Source organism: Amia ocellicauda, chromosome 22, assembly GCF_036373705.1.
Source record: "Amia ocellicauda isolate fAmiCal2 chromosome 22, fAmiCal2.hap1, whole genome shotgun sequence".
Classification (NCBI taxonomy): domain Eukaryota; kingdom Metazoa; phylum Chordata; class Actinopteri; order Amiiformes; family Amiidae; genus Amia; species Amia ocellicauda.
This window is the reverse complement of record NC_089871.1, coordinates 22673667-22690670: the sequence shown is the minus strand read 5'-3', so window position 1 is coordinate 22690670 and position 17004 is coordinate 22673667. Positions and strand designations below refer to the sequence as shown.

Sequence of the window (17004 nt, the reverse complement as noted above, 5' to 3'; positions counted from 1 at the left end):
TTGAAAAGCCTTTCGCTGTGAGCTGGATTTGAACCTGCGCAGGGATGACCCCATTGGATTTCAAGTCCAACGCCTTAACCACTCGGCCATCACAGCCTCATCCCGTCAGACGCTGCCGTATGTGGGGCTATAATACAAAGGACACCAGGACACCAGTGTCAAAGTAAATTTAAGACTGGGGTCTGGGGTCGCGATTTATCTATTTATTTATTTGACTTGCCCAAACCGAAATGTATTCAAGTATCAGCTAAAACAAAACAACAGCAGATAGTGAATATCTCCGTATATGTGAATTTCACATTTGTTCTCAAGAATTTCCATTCTGACATGCTACTCAATATTTGAATTAAAATCAGTTGATTCCTGAAATGTTGATTCCTTTTCTTCACATCATATATTCATATCTTATTTTCACTATTTTTTAATGGATTTTTTGGCAGATTTGCACCTGATATAACTCCAGTTTGCCTGTCCTGTGACCGGCTTAGGAAGTTCCTAACTCTCCTTTGATATTCAATCTTGATCATGTTGCAAACCCAGGTCTCTGGATCAATGCTTTGATCAGTCACCTGTTTGATCATGACTGCTAATTATTTTATATTATAGGGCACTGTAGTGTTGAAAAACACGTTTACTGCATTGATGCACGCAGCTGTAATGGAGCCATTTCAAAGCGCTTTCATGTTGCATCATAGGCTATGTAATATTTCAGTTTCATGCTATTGTAATAACTGGTTCTTTATGTTTTATAATTGTCTATGTCTGCTAAGATATGTGCATACCGATTTATACACCAGTTTACACAATTTATTGTGTACATTTGTTTTATTATTTGTATTGTTAATGTACATGCGCACGTTTTGATACACAATAGATGAATCGCAAGTTTCTAACATTCCTTAAAATTCAATCATGACAACTCCAGAAAAACTGATCATACAAACCTAGAACTACTTCAAGTCCATTAAAGTGTGTTTCAAAAGTCCTTATTGTTAATTTACTGTTAATAGACTTATTGTTGATTTCCTGGCTGGCTGGCAGTGTTACAATAACGACGTACGTTGTACTCCGAGTAGTTTTTCAACGTTCTACTTTTTACATTTACTTGAGTAGTTTGACGTGCCGACATTTCGAACTACCTACAAGCACCAAAGCCGGTCATTGTAACCGACAGCTCTTTAACAGCTGTGTAATGACAATCAAAGGCAAACTATCGTATAAAACTCAGAGGTTTTATGCATGAACATCAAATCCAACATTTACATTGCACAAATGTAGCATTTCAATGAAAATATGATCATAAAACATTAATATTATTGCTATAAATAACAAATCACATTTTTCTAAACGCACACACTGCTGTCAAAACATGAATAACGAGATAGCCTACAATAAGCCAAAAATCTCAAAAACGGCATATAATAAGAGAATGAAACAAGTGTAAACGTAAATATTGGAATAATGCTCAAAAGCAATATTTTATACTTCAAAAACAACTATTGCATTTATCAAAACATAATTGTACACTAAAGTAAACGGATTCAACATCGTGTAAACCTAGTTTTCAACATACACTGCTTTCATTCACAGTAGTGTTGTATTTCCATAAACGATTTACTATATATTTAGCCTGCATACCTGACAGCTCGGGACAGCATTGCAATAAATACTCCTCCACTGATAATGTCCACGAATCGCTATTTTCAATGCGATGTGCCTGCGTTATTGCACTCTGTACTACGTGCAGTAGCAATCGCGTATTGATCAGTAGAGTAAAAGCACTCGGTGCCATTTGCACCGGGCGTTTCACTCGCGATGTTTTCACAACACTGGCACAGACCCACGAATCATCACTGTCATTCCCAGTATCACTGATGCCCCCTGAATCAGTCATGTTTACATACACGGCATTTCCAAAACGAGCTCTCTTCAATCTCCGTTTCGAATCCGTGTTTATTTGCGGGGTAATCACTGTATCCAGTCAATCCTCACTACAGTTTTAAGAAAACACCTGTAAGCACATGAAAGACTGTAGACAGGTAGAGATCACCTCTTGAGCGCCAGACTGACTGTATTGTAAAGGGAAGGCAGGATTATGCGTTATATTTGAGTTATTATGTCTGTAAATGGCCGGTGAAAATTACCCGATTCTGGCTATTCTACGTAAATGTGTTCAAGACTTTTTTATTTTTGTGTTCATGCGGTTAAAACGTTGTAGACATGTTTAATACATATACTTAGGAAAAGCCAAGAACAGGTAGGCACAGTGTGTATAGGAAGACAGAGTAATTCAAACTCTAATAACCACATTGGTCAAATTGACCGGCTTGGCGCTTCTAGTGTTAATACCAGTACTTTTACTTGTGCATGAGTAAAATTTCATCAAAGTAACAGTACTTCTACTTGAGTAGGATTTTTCAGTACTCTTTCCACCTCTGCTTCTTAAAGGAGTACTCCGGCATCGGTCCCGTTAATGAACACAGAGGAAAAAGATGTACGCATGTACTCGAAACCTCGTTGTTTTTCTTAATGTCTGAGTTACATCTCAATCACACAGTTCAAGCTCTGCTAGAGGTTCCCTACTCCCCTCATCACATCCCAGCGGCACAGCGTGAACTCTCAAGTGAATACATAGTATTGTCCTTCCATGGAGCAAAAAGCATTACCTGGAGTGGGGTTCGAACCCACGCAGACATATGTCCATTAGAACTTAAGTCTAACGCCTTTACCACTCAGCCATCCTAGTCTTGTTTGGAAATGACAAGGCGTTTCATGACATGATGTTGTAAAGGACTGAATGTTTTTGTTTAGGTTTGCGTCTACGTTCTCGGACCTTGTTTAGTTGTAATAGTAATATCGACTCTGTATGTTGCCACAAAGCACAATGCTTATTTTCCAAACTGCATCCAATCGATTGGAAGACGATACCCAGAGCCTTTCCATCGAGATTATCCTCAGCAGCATCACTTTATAGTGACACAAGCATACGATTGTCCTTTAGAAGTTAGCGTTTCCGTGAGCATAAGCAAAGACATTAAGAGACTGAGCAACCTCAGCAGGATGTGAACCTGAAGAGCCATGAACCCATCTGATTTGAAGTCCAACACCTTAAGCACTCATCAATCACACCTCTCTCGGGCAGCACAGCTCCCTCCCATATTCTATGAAACACTACAGTTATCTATTGTATGGCTTGTGTTGTGGCTGTGTACTGTAACAAACACGATTCAATGTCGATGCCTTTTTTACATAGTCACACTAGGATGTGTTGGTTGTAGAGAGACACAGAAGTTCCCAAACAACTATTTAAGAGATATCATCTATTTTGCAAGCAGCGCAACTATCTACATGCTCCACAGAACTACACAGCACAGGGAAAGGTGGTTGCCTTCAAAAGCCATGTCTTCAGATAAATTGCTCAATATAGCAACGCAATCACAATAGTTTGGTTCATTGTCCCTGTATCGCACTTATGTGATATTGATTTAATATGTTTATTCCCTATTCAAGGAAATCATTTGAAATCATGTTAAAGTCAATACAAAGTGCCGTGCCTCTGCAAGTCAACTGAATATTATTACGATTGTTATTACTACTAACAGTTCATAATAACAATTGTAAGAATGCATTTACATGCCTGTACTTTTCACTGATTTCAAACGCATATGTGTTCGAGTCGATGCAGATGTGCTCTGGCATGCATGCTAAAAACAAATGCTTCATAATGTTTGAGTATGTATACTCTGCGTCATCATCCAGGATGTTGCTGGCTATTTCCCCGTAATGAAAACTCATCAATGAAAAGGCACAAACAGAAACTGGTCTGCCTTGCACACAGTTGAGAAAGAAACAAACACATGCTATCTTCCAAGTCTGGAAGGAAGATCAATAGTGACACTCACCTTGATCACATTAGATTTATGTGTGTGCTGTCCTGGAGACACTCAGAGACACTTGCTGTTAAATGGACACAGATTGAAAAGCCTTTCGCTGTGAGCAGGATTTGAACCTGCGCAGGGATGACCCCATTGGATTTCAAGTCCAACGCCTTAACCACTCGGCCATCACAGACTCCTCCCGTCAGACGCTGCAGTATGTGGGGCTATAATACAAAGGACACCAGGACACCAGTGTCAAAGTAAATTTAAGACTGGGGTCTGGGGTCGCGATTTATCTATTTATTTATTTGACTTGCCCAAACCGAAATGTATTCAAGTATCAGCTAAAACAAAACAACAGCAGATATGTGAATTTCACATTTGTTCTCAAGAATTTCCATTCTGACATGCTACTCAATATTTGAATTAAAATCAGTTGATTCCTGAAATGTTGATTCCTTTTCTTCACATCATATATTCATATCTTATTTTCACTATTTTTGTATGGATTTTTTGGCAGATTTGCACCTGATATAACTCCAGTTTGCCTGTCCTGTGACCGGCTTAGGAAGTTCCTAACTCTCCTTTGATATTCAATCTTGATCATGTTGCAAACCCAGGTCTCTGGATCAATGCTTTGATCAGTCACCTGTTTGATCATGACTGCTAATTATTTTATATTATAGGGCACTGTAGTGTTGAAAAACACGTTTACTGCATTGATGCACGCAGCTGTAATGGAGCCATTTCAAAGCGCTTTCATGTTGCATCATAGGCTATGTAATATTTCAGTTTCATGCTATTGTAATAACTGGTTCTTTATGTTTTATAATTGTCTATGTCTGCTAAGATATGTGCATACCGATTTATACACCAGTTTACACAATTTATTGTGTACATTTGTTTTATTATTTGTATTGTTAATGTACATGCGCACGATTTGATACACAATAGATGAATCGCAAGTTTCTAACATTCCTTAAAATTCAATCATGACAACTCCAGAAAAACTGATCATACAAACCTAGAACTACTTCAAGTCCATTAAAGTGTGTTTCAAAAGTCCTTATTGTTAATTTACTGTTAATAGACTTATTGTTGATTTCCTGGCTGGCTGGCAGTGTTACAATAACGACGTACGTTGTACTCCGAGTAGTTTTTCAACGTTCTACTTTTTACATTTACTTGAGTAGTTTGACGTGCCGACATTTCGAACTACCTACAAGCACCAAAGCCGGTCATTGTAACCGACAGCTCTTTAACAGCTGTGTAATGACAATCAAAGGCAAACCATCGTATAAAACTCAGAAGTTTTATGCATGAACATCAAATCCAACATTTACATTGCACAAATGTAGCATTTCAATGAAAATATGATCATAAAACATTAATATTATTGCTATAAATAACAAAGCACATTTTTCTAAACGCACACACTGCTGTCAAAACATGAATAACGAGATAGCCTACAATAAGCCAAAAATCTCAAAAACGGCATATAATAAGAGAATGAAACAAGTGTAAACGTAAATATTGGAATAATGCTCAAAAGCAATATTTTATACTTCAAAAACAACTATTGCATTTATCAAAACATAATTGTACACTAAAGTAAACGGATTCAACATCGTGTAAACCTAGTTTTCAACATACACTGCTTTCATTCACAGTAGTGTTGTATTTCCATAAACGATTTACTATATATTTAGCCTGCATACCTGACAGCTCGGGACAGCATTGCAATAAATACTCCTCCACTGATAATGTCCACGAATCGCTATTTTCAATGCGATGTGCCTGCGTTATTGCACTCTGTACTACGTGCAGTAGCAATCGCGTATTGATCAGTAGAGTAAAAGCACTCGGTGCCATTTGGACCGGGCGTTTCACTCGCGATGTTTTCACAACACTGGCACAGACCCACGAATCATCACTGTCATTCCCAGTATCACTGATGCCCCCTGAATCAGTCATGTTTACATACACGGCATTTCCAAAACGAGCTCTCTTCAATCTCCGTTTCGAATCCGTGTTTATTTGCGGGGTAATCACTGTATCCAGTCAATCCTCACTACAGTTTTAAGAAAACACCTGTAAGCACATGAAAGACTGTAGACAGGTAGAGATCACCTCTTGAGCGCCAGACTGACTGTATTGTAAAGGGAAGGCAGGATTATGCGTTATATTTGAGTTATTATGTCTGTAAATGGCCGGTGAAAATTACCCGATTCTGGCTATTCTACGTAAATGTGTTCAAGACTTTTTTATTTTTGTGTTCATGCGGTTAAAACGTTGTAGACATGTTTAATACATATACTTAGGAAAAGCCAAGAACAGGTAGGCACAGTGTGTATAGGAAGACAGAGTAATTCAAACTCTAATAACCACATTGGTCAAATTGACCGGCTTGGCGCTTCTAGTGTTAATACCAGTACTTTTACTTGTGCATGAGTAAAATTTCATCAAAGTAACAGTACTTCTACTTGAGAAGGATTTTTCAGTACTCTTTCCACCTCTGCTTCCTAAAGGAGTACTCCGGCATCGGTCCCGTTAATGAACACAGAGGAAAAAGATGTACGCATGTACTCGAAACCTCGTTGTTTGTCTTAATGTCTGACTTACATCTCAATCACACAGTTCAAGCTCTGCTAGAGGTTCCCTACTCCCCTCATCACATCCCAGCGGCACAGCGTGAACTCTCAAGTGAATACATAGTATTGTCCTTCCATGGAGCAAAAAGCATTACCAGGAGTGGGGTTCAAACCCACGCAGACATATGTCCATTAGAACTTAAGTCTAACGCCTTTACCACTCGGCCATCCTGGTCTTGTTTGGAAATGACAAGGCGTTTCATGACATGATGTTGTAAAGGACTGAATGTTTTTGTTTAGGTTTGCGTCTACGTTCTCGGACCTTGTTTAGTTGTAATAGTAATGTCGACTCTGTATGTTGCCACAAAGCACAATGCTTATTTTCCAAACTGCATCCAATCGATTGGAAGACGATACCCAGAGCCTTTCCATCGAGATTATCCTCAGCAGCATCACTTTATAGTGACACAAGCATACGATTGTCCTTTAGAAGTTAGCGTTTCCGTGAGCATAAGCAAAGACATTAAGAGACTGAGCAAACTCAGCAGGATGTGAACCTGAAGAGCCATGAACCCATCTGATTTGAAGTCCAACACCTCAAGCACTCATCAATCACACCTCTCTCGGGCAGCACAGCTCCCTCCCATATTCTATGAAACACTACAGTTATCTATTGTATGGCTTGTGTTGTGGCTGTGTACTGTAACAAACACGATTCAATGTCGATGCCTTTTTTACATAGTCACACTAGGATGTGTTGGTTGTAGAGAGACACAGAAGTTCCCAAACAACTATTTAAAATATATCATCTATTTTGCAAGCAGCGCAACTATCTACATGCTCCACAGAACTACACAGCACAGGGAAAGGTGGTTGCCTTCAAAAGCCATGTCTTCAGATAAATTGCTCAATATAGCAACGCAATCACTATAGTTTGGTTCATTGTCCCTGTATCGCACTTATGTGATATTGATTTAATATGTTTATTCCCTATTCAAGGAAATCATTTGAAATCATGTTAAAGTCAATAGAAAGTGCCGTGCCTCTGCAAGTCAACTGAATATTATTACGATTGTTATTACTACTAACAGTTCATAATAACAATTGTAAGAATGCATTTACATGCCTGTACTTTTCACTGATTTCAAACGCATATGTGTTCGAGTCGAAGCAGATGTGCTCTGGCATGCATGCTAAAAACAACTGCTTCATAATGTTTGAGTATGTATACTCTGCGTCATCATCCAGGATGTTGCCGGCTATTTCCCCGTAATGAAAACTCATCAATGAAAAGGCACAAACAGAAACTGGTCTGCCTTGCACACAGTTGAGAAAGAAACAAACACATGATATCTTCCAAGCCTGGAAGGAAGATCAATAGTGACACTCACCTTGATCACATTAGTTTCATGTGTGTGCTATCCTGAAGACACTCAGAGACACTTGCTGTTACATGGACACAGATTGAAAAGCCTTTCACTGTGAGCAGAATTTGAACCTGCGCTGTGATGATCCTATTGGATTTCAAGTCCAACACCTTAACCACTCGGCCATCAAAGCCTCCTCCCATCAAACACTGCAGTATGTGGGGCTATAATACAAAGGACACCAGGACACCAGTGTCAAAGTAAATTTAAGACTGGGGTCTGGGGTTGCGATTTATCTATTTATTTATTTGACTTGCCCAAACCGAAATGTATTCAAGTATCAGCTAAAACAAAACAACAGCAGATAGTGAATATCTCCGTATATGTGAATTTCACATTTGTTCTCAAGAATTTCCATTCTGACATGCTACTCAATATTTGAATTAAAATCAGTTGATTCCTGAAATGTTGATTCCTTTTCTTCACATCATATATTCATATCTTATTTTCACTATTTTTTTATGGATTTTTTGGCAGATTTGCACCTGATATAACTCCAGTTTGCCTGTCCTGTGACCAGATTAGGAAATTCCTAACTCTCCTTTGATATTCAATCTTGATCATGTTGCAAACCCAGGTCTCTGGATCAATGCTTTGATCAGTCACCTGTTTGATCATGACTGCTAATTATTTTATATTATAGGGCACTGTAGTGTTGAAAAACACGTTTACTGCATTGATGCACGCAGCTGTAATGGAGCCATTTCAAAGCGCTTTCATGTTGCATCATAGGCTATGTAATATTTCAGTTTCATGCTATTGTAATAACTGGTTCTTTATGTTTTATAATTGTCTATGTCTGCTAAGATATGTGCATACCGATTTATACACCAGTTTACACAATTTATTGTGTACATTTGTTTTATTATTTGTATTGTTAATGTACATGCGCACGATTTGATACACAATAGATGAATCGCAAGTTTCTAACATTCCTTAAAATTCAATCATGACAACTCCAGAAAAACTGATCATACAAACCTAGAACTACTTCAAGTCCATTAAAGTGTGTTTCAAAAGTCCTTATTGTTAATTTACTGTTAATAGACTTATTGTTGATTTCCTGGCTGGCTGGCAGTGTTACAATAACGACGTACGTTGTACTCCGAGTAGTTTTTCAACGTTCTACTTTTTACATTTACTTGAGTAGTTTGACGTGCCGACATTTCGAACTACCTACAAGCACCAAAGCCGGTCATTGTAACCGACAGCTCTTTAACAGCTGTGTAATGACAATCAAAGGCAAACTATCGTATAAAACTCAGAGGTTTTATGCATGAACATCAAATCCAACATTTACATTGCACAAATGTAGCATTTCAATGAAAATATGATCATAAAACATTAATATTATTGCTATAAATAACAAATCACATTTTTCTAAACGCACACACTGCTGTCAAAACATGAATAACGAGATAGCCTACAATAAGCCAAAAATCTCAAAAACGGCATATAATAAGAGAATGAAACAAGTGTAAACGTAAATATTGGAATAATGCTCAAAAGCAATATTTTATACATCAAAAACAACTATTGCATTTATCAAAACATAATTGTACACTAAAGTAAACGGATTCAACATCGTGTAAACCTAGTTTTCAACATACACTGCTTTCATTCACAGTAGTGTTGTATTTCCATAAACGATTTACTATATATTTAGCCTGCATACCTGACAGCTCGGGACAGCATTGCAATAAATACTCCTCCACTGATAATGTCCACGAATCGCTATTTTCAATGCGATGTGCCTGCGTTATTGCACTCTGTACTACGTGCAGTAGCAATCGCGTATTGATCAGTAGAGTAAAAGCACTCGGTGCCATTTGGACCGGGCGTTTCACTCGCGATGTTTTCACAACACTGGCACAGACCCACGAATCATCACTGTCATTCCCAGTATCACTGATGCCCCCTGAATCAGTCATGTTTACATACACGGCATTTCCAAAACGAGCTCTCTTCAATCTCCGTTTCGAATCCGTGTTTATTTGCGGGGTAATCACTGTATCCAGTCAATCCTCACTACAGTTTTAAGAAAACACCTGTAAGCACATGAAAGACTGTAGACAGGTAGAGATCACCTCTTGAGCGCCAGACTGACTGTATTGTAAAGGGAAGGCAGGATTATGCGTTATATTTGAGTTATTATGTCTGTAAATGGCCGGTGAAAATTACCCGATTCTGGCTATTCTACGTAAATGTGTTCAAGACTTTTTTATTTTTGTGTTCATGCGGTTAAAACGTTGTAGACATGTTTAATACATATACTTAGGAAAAGCCAAGAACAGGTAGGCACAGTGTGTATAGGAAGACAGAGTAATTCAAACTCTAATAACCACATTGGTCAAATTGACCGGCTTGGCGCTTCTAGTGTTAATACCAGTACTTTTACTTGTGCATGAGTAAAATTTCATCAAAGTAACAGTACTTCTACTTGAGTAGGATTTTTCAGTACTCTTTCCACCTCTGCTTCTTAAAGGAGTACTCCGGCATCGGTCCCGTTAATGAACACAGAGGAAAAAGATGTACGCATGTACTCGAAACCTCGTTGTTTTTCTTAATGTCTGAGTTACATCTCAATCACACAGTTCAAGCTCTGCTAGAGGTTCCCTACTCCCCTCATCACATCCCAGCGGCACAGCGTGAACTCTCAAGTGAATACATAGTATTGTCCTTCCATGGAGCTAAAAGCATTACCAGGAGTGGGGTTCGAACCCACGCAGACATATGTCCATTAGAACTTAAGTCTAACGCCTTTACCACTCGGCCATCCTAGTCTTGTTTGGAAATGACAAGGCGTTTCATGACATGATGTTGTAAAGGACTGAATGTTTTTGTTTAGGTTTGCGTCTACGTTCTCGGACCTTGTTTAGTTGTAATAGTAATGTCGACTCTGTATGTTGCCACAAAGCACAATGCTTATTTTCCAAACTGCATCCAATCGATTGGAAGACGATACCCAGAGCCTTTCCATCGAGATTATCCTCAGCAGCATCACTTTATAGTGACACAAGCATACGATTGTCCTTTAGAAGTTAGCGTTTCCGTGAGCATAAGCAAAGACATTAAGAGACTGAGCAACCTCAGCAGGATGTGAACCTGAAGAGCCATGAACCCATCTGATTTGAAGTCCAACACTTTAAGCACTCATCAATCACACCTCTCTCGGGCAGCACAGCTCCCTCCCATATTCTATGAAACACTACAGTTATCTATTGTATGGCTTGTGTTGTGGCTGTGTACTGTAACAAACACGATTCAATGTCGATGCCTTTTTTACATAGTCACACTAGGATGTGTTGGTTGTAGAGAGACACAGAAGTTCCCAAACAACTATTTAAGAGATATCATCTATTTTGCAAGCAGCGCAACTATCTACATGCTCCACAGAACTACACAGCACAGGGAAAGGTGGTTGCCTTCAAAAGCCATGTCTTCAGATAAATTGCTCAATATAGCAACGCAATCACAATAGTTTGGTTCATTGTCCCTGTATCGCACTTATGTGATATTGATTTAATATGTTTATTCCCTATTCAAGGAAATCATTTGAAATCATGTTAAAGTCAATACAAAGTGCCGTGCCTCTGCAAGTCAACTGAATATTATTACGATTGTTATTACTACTAACAGTTCATAATAACAATTGTAAGAATGCATTTACATGCCTGTACTTTTCACTGATTTCAAACGCATATGTGTTCGAGTCGATGCAGATGTGCTCTGGCATGCATGCTAAAAACAAATGCTTCATAATGTTTGAGTATGTATACTCTGCGTCATCATCCAGGATGTTGCTGGCTATTTCCCCGTAATGAAAACTCATCAATGAAAAGGCACAAACAGAAACTGGTCTGCCTTGCACACAGTTGAGAAAGAAACAAACACATGCTATCTTCCAAGTCTGGAAGGAAGATCAATAGTGACACTCACCTTGATCACATTAGATTTATGTGTGTGCTGTCCTGGAGACACTCAGAGACATTTGCTGTTACATGGACACAGATTGAAAAGCCTTTCGCTGTGAGCTGGATTTGAACCTGCGCAGGGATGACCCCATTGGATTTCAAGTCCAACGCCTAAACCACTCGGCCATCACAGCCTCCTCCCGTCAGACGCTGCAGTATGTGGGGCTATAATACAAAGGACACCAGGACACCAGTGTCAAAGTAAAATTAAGACTGGGGTCTGGGGTCGCGATTTATCTATTTATTTATTTGACTTGCCCAAACCGAAATGTATTCAAGTATCAGCTAAAACAAAACAACAGCAGATATGTGAATTTCACATTTGTTCTCAAGAATTTCCATTCTGACATGCTACTCAATATTTGAATTAAAATCAGTTGATTCCTGAAATGTTGATTCCTTTTCTTCACATCATATATTCATATCTTATTTTCACTATTTTTTTATGGATTTTTTGGCAGATTTGCACCTGATATAACTCCAGTTTGCCTGTCCTGTGACCGGCTTAGGAAGTTCCTAACTCTCCTTTGATATTCAATCTTGATCATGTTGCAAACCCAGGTCTCTGGATCAATGCTTTGATCAGTCACCTGTTTGATCATGACTGCTAATTATTTTATATTATAGGGCACTGTAGTGTTGAAAAACACGTTTACTGCATTGATGCACGCAGCTGTAATGGAGCCATTTCAAAGCGCTTTCATGTTGCATCATAGGCTATGTAATATTTCAGTTTCATGCTATTGTAATAACTGGTTCTTTATGTTTTATAATTGTCTATGTCTGCTAAGATATGTGCATACCGATTTATACACCAGTTTACACAATTTATTGTGTACATTTGTTTTATTATTTGTATTGTTAATGTACATGCGCACGTTTTGATACACAATTGATGAATCGCAAGTTTCTAACATTCCTTAAAATTCAATCATGACAACTCCAGAAAAACTGATCATACAAACCTAGAACTACTTCAAGTCCATTAAAGTGTGTTTCAAAAGTCCTTATTGTTAATTTACTGTTAATAGACTTATTGTTGATTTCCTGGCTGGCTGGCAGTGTTACAATAACGACGTACGTTGTACTCCGAGTAGTTTTTCAACGTTCTACTTTTTACATTTACTTGAGTAGTTTGACGTGCCGACATTTCGAACTACCTACAAGCACCAAAGCCGGTCATTGTAACCGACAGCTCTTTAACAGCTGTGTAATGACAATCAAAGGCAAACTATCGTATAAAACTCAGAAGTTTTATGCATGAACATCAAATCCAACATTTACATAGCACAAATGTAGCATTTCAATGAAAATATGATCATAAAACATTAATATTATTGCTATAAATAACAAAGCACATTTTTCTAAACGCACACACTGCTGTCAAAACATGAATAACGAGATAGCCTACAATAAGCCAAAAATCTCAAAAACGGCATATAATAAGAGAATGAAACAAGTGTAAACGTAAATATTGGAATAATGCTCAAAAGCAATATTTTATACATCAAAAACAACTATTGCATTTATCAAAACATAATTGTACACTAAAGTAAACGGATTCAACATCGTGTAAACCTAGTTTTCAACATACACTGCTTTCATTCACAGTAGTGTTGTATTTCCATAAACGATTTACTATATATTTAGCCTGCATACCTGACAGCTCGGGATAGCATTGCAATAAATACTCCTCCACTGATAATGTCCACGAATCGCTATTTTCAATGCGATGTGCCTGCGTTATTGCACTCTGTACTACGTGCAGTAGCAATCGCGTATTGATCAGTAGAGTAAAAGCACTCGGTGCCATTTGGACCGGGCGTTTCACTCGCAATGTTTTCACAACACTGGCACAGACCCACGAATCATCACTGTCATTCCCAGTATCACTGATGCCCCCTGAATCAGTCATGTTTACATACACGGCATTTCCAAAACGAGCTCTCTTCAATCTCCGTTTCGAATCCGTGTTTATTTACGGGGTAATCACTGTATCCAGTCAATCCTCACTACAGTTTTAAGAAAACACCTGTAAGCACATGAAAGACTGTAGACAGGTAGAGATCACCTCTTGAGCGCCAGACTGACTGTATTGTAAAGGGAAGGCAGGATTATGCATTATATTTGAGTTATTATGTCTGTAAATGGCCGGTGAAAATTACCCGATTCTGGCTATTCTACGTAAATGTGTTCAAGACTTTTTTATTTTTGTGTTCATGCGGTTAAAACGTTGTAGACATGTTTAATACATATACTTAGGAAAAGCCAAGAACAGGTAGGCACAGTGTGTATAGGAAGACAGAGTAATTCAAACTCTAATAACCACATTGGTCAAATTGACCGGCTTGGCGCTTCTAGTGTTAATACCAGTACTTTTACTTGTGCATGAGTAAAATTTCATCAAAGTAACAGTACTTCTACTTGAGTAGGATTTTTCAGTACTCTTTCCACCTCTGCTTCTTAAAGGAGTACTCCGGCATCGGTCCCGTTAATGAACACAGAGGAAAAAGATGTACGCATGTACTCGAAACCTCGTTGTTTTTCTTAATGTCTGAGTTACATCTCAATCACACAGTTCAAGCTCTGCTAGAGGTTCCCTACTCCCCTCATCACATCCCAGCGGCACAGCGTGAACTCTCAAGTGAATACATAGTATTGTCCTTCCATGGAGCTAAAAGCATTACCAGGAGTGGGGTTCGAACCCACGCAGACATATGTCCATTAGAACTTAAGTCTAACGCCTTTACCACTCGGCCATCCTAGTCTTGTTTGGAAATGACAAGGCGTTTCATGACATGATGTTGTAAAGGACTGAATGTTTTTGTTTAGGTTTGCGTCTACGTTCTCGGACCTTGTTTAGTTGTAATAGTAATGTCGACTCTGTATGTTGCCACAAAGCACAATGCTTATTTTCCAAACTGCATCCAATCGATTGGAAGACGATACCCAGAGCCTTTCCATCGAGATTATCCTCAGCAGCATCACTTTATAGTGACACAAGCATACGATTGTCCTTTAGAAGTTAGCGTTTCCGTGAGCATAAGCAAAGACATTAAGAGACTGAGCAACCTCAGCAGGATGTGAACCTGAAGAGCCATGAACCCATCTGATTTGAAGTCCAACACCTTAAGCACTCATCAATCACACCTCTCTCGGGCAGCACAGCTCCCTCCCATATTCTATGAAACACTACAGTTATCTATTGTATGGCTTGTGTTGTGGCTGTGTACTGTAACAAACACGATTCAATGTCGATGCCTTTTTTACATAGTCACACTAGGATGTGTTGGTTGTAGAGAGACACAGAAGTTCCCAAACAACTATTTAAGAGATATCATCTATTTTGCAAGCAGCGCAACTATCTACATGCTCCACAGAACTACACAGCACAGGGAAAGGTGGTTGCCCTCAAAAGCCATGTCTTCAGATAAATTGCTCAATATAGCAACGCAATCACAATAGTTTTGTTCATTGTCCCTGTATCGCACTTATGGTTTGGCAGCCATCTTGAATGAAGTCCCAAAAAGTTGACTCTTTTCAAACATATTTTTCTCAGGAATGGTAATGAGTTGAGTTATGAAACTTTTTCTACATAGTGCGCATATGTTAATAGTTGATTTGGATATAACAGAAAATTGATAAGTCACATGGTGTTCCTACAATTTTCGATTATGCTGAAAACAGTTCAGCCTCAACTCCTCATAGACCATTTGACTGGCTGATGTGTGCTTTGGTATACAGCATCTGTGGACTGTTCTCTACAAATATTCACTATGAAAAGTTCCTACATGAAGAAATATGGGAGCAATTAACAAATGTTTTAGACAGAACGTCATTTTTGTGCAATTTTGACTGTAATGACACAATGTCACCACTATGACTATGAGTCACTTGCAACAGTGTTAGAGTGGAAAGTATTCGTTTAAACACAGAGACACTTCTGTAAGCAAATACAAATAGTGTAAATTTGTTATAGTTAGGGATTGTTTCAGATATAGAGAAGCTGTGGAGAGAAGCGACAGAAACCGAAAGTGAAACTACATACAATTAAAAGTGATTCACAACACACGATTATATACATTATTTTAAAAAATACATTAATATGAATAATGCTACAACAGCAGTGACGTTGCTGAATCTGTTGTGGTGGGATATTGCTTTATTTGAAAGTTTAAGCTGTAGAGAAACCGTGAAGAAATACGAGAGAAAATGAAAGTGAAACTAAAACATACAATTAAATGTGATTTACAACACACGAATGTACAAGTGTAACCAGTCTACATTTTGTTTAAATAAAGTTCTAAGAATCAATATTCAGCATAGTTTTTATGTACAGCACTCAGGGTACAGTCTTGCTTGGGAGGTAACAAAATGATAGAACACTATTGGTTAGAAGGAACCATGAGCCAATCAGATAGCGAGTAGTGGAGGGTGGGACTTGCTGAGGAAGACAAGGAGCAAGGACGGAGGAAGGTCGAGTGTGAGGAGAGACATCGGAAAGGTAAGTTGTGTGTTAAAGAAGAAAGTTAATGAAATAGGAAAAACTATGGTTTATATCCAAACGATATATGTAAAACATATAGGTTAAGGTTTTAAAAATTAAAACATAGCTGAGAACCAGACAGCGCTCAGAGCGACCGAGATGAAGCTCTTGAGTTCCTCTGGTGCCGTGGGAGAAGAGGACCTACAGACGGCCATGCCTGTGTTTCCTAAGGCTCATAACAGCGCTACGTGAGAGATTGAGAGGGTGGACTCGCTGTGCGTGAGTACTGTGCTGCATACTCGCCCATCGTTTATAAAACACAACGTTTATATTGGAAATTGCTTGAATTAGCGAAGGGGCATTTGTTTCTGCTACAACGAACACAAGCAACGATACAGGCCTGCAACTTTTGTTATTTTATTTTATTATTTTCCTACACGTGTAGCAGCTAAGTTGTTGTGGAGCCCACTATGTAAATTAATTTGTTGTTCATCGATATCACGTTGTCTATTGCTTGTTACAAAAGATAACAATAACTAATCTAAATTTCCATTATTATTGTTCTTTTGCCACTGTTTATTTTCTAATTCCTTCTGAATCTTAAAGCCTTTATTATTTTGAGGTGTTAACAGTAAACCCATTTAATTA

The 17004-nt window shown here is 38.5% G+C and overlaps 1 protein-coding gene and 7 non-coding genes across 8 annotated transcripts in view; 1 reads left to right on the top strand and 7 right to left on the bottom strand.

Annotated features, from left to right (window-relative positions):
* Nucleotides 1-13: 13 nt before the first annotated feature.
* Nucleotides 14-96, bottom strand: trnas-uga (transfer RNA serine (anticodon UGA)). Its single transcript has one exon. It is a non-coding gene; the product is annotated as a tRNA-Ser (tRNA).
* Nucleotides 97-2663: 2567 nt separating this feature from the next.
* Nucleotides 2664-2746, bottom strand: trnal-uaa (transfer RNA leucine (anticodon UAA)). The gene has a single exon. It is a non-coding gene; the product is annotated as a tRNA-Leu (tRNA).
* A 1242-nt stretch (nucleotides 2747-3988) lies between these two features.
* On the bottom strand, nucleotides 3989-4071 carry trnas-uga (transfer RNA serine (anticodon UGA)). The gene has a single exon. It is a non-coding gene; the product is annotated as a tRNA-Ser (tRNA).
* A 2550-nt stretch (nucleotides 4072-6621) lies between these two features.
* On the bottom strand, nucleotides 6622-6704 carry trnal-uaa (transfer RNA leucine (anticodon UAA)). Its single transcript has one exon. It is a non-coding gene; the product is annotated as a tRNA-Leu (tRNA).
* Nucleotides 6705-10596: 3892 nt separating this feature from the next.
* Nucleotides 10597-10679, bottom strand: trnal-uaa (transfer RNA leucine (anticodon UAA)). Its single transcript has one exon. It is a non-coding gene; the product is annotated as a tRNA-Leu (tRNA).
* Nucleotides 10680-11921: 1242 nt separating this feature from the next.
* trnas-uga (transfer RNA serine (anticodon UGA)) lies at nucleotides 11922-12004 on the bottom strand. The gene has a single exon. It is a non-coding gene; the product is annotated as a tRNA-Ser (tRNA).
* A 2550-nt stretch (nucleotides 12005-14554) lies between these two features.
* trnal-uaa (transfer RNA leucine (anticodon UAA)) lies at nucleotides 14555-14637 on the bottom strand. The gene has a single exon. It is a non-coding gene; the product is annotated as a tRNA-Leu (tRNA).
* Nucleotides 14638-16463: 1826 nt separating this feature from the next.
* LOC136718253 (excitatory amino acid transporter 5) overlaps nucleotides 16464-17004 on the top strand; it is a 49051-nt gene continuing 48510 nt past the window's right edge. Inside the window, exon 1 of the mRNA XM_066695922.1 lies at nucleotides 16464-16635. The gene's annotated coding sequence lies outside the window, so the exon portion shown is untranslated. The remainder of the gene's footprint in view (nucleotides 16636-17004) is intronic.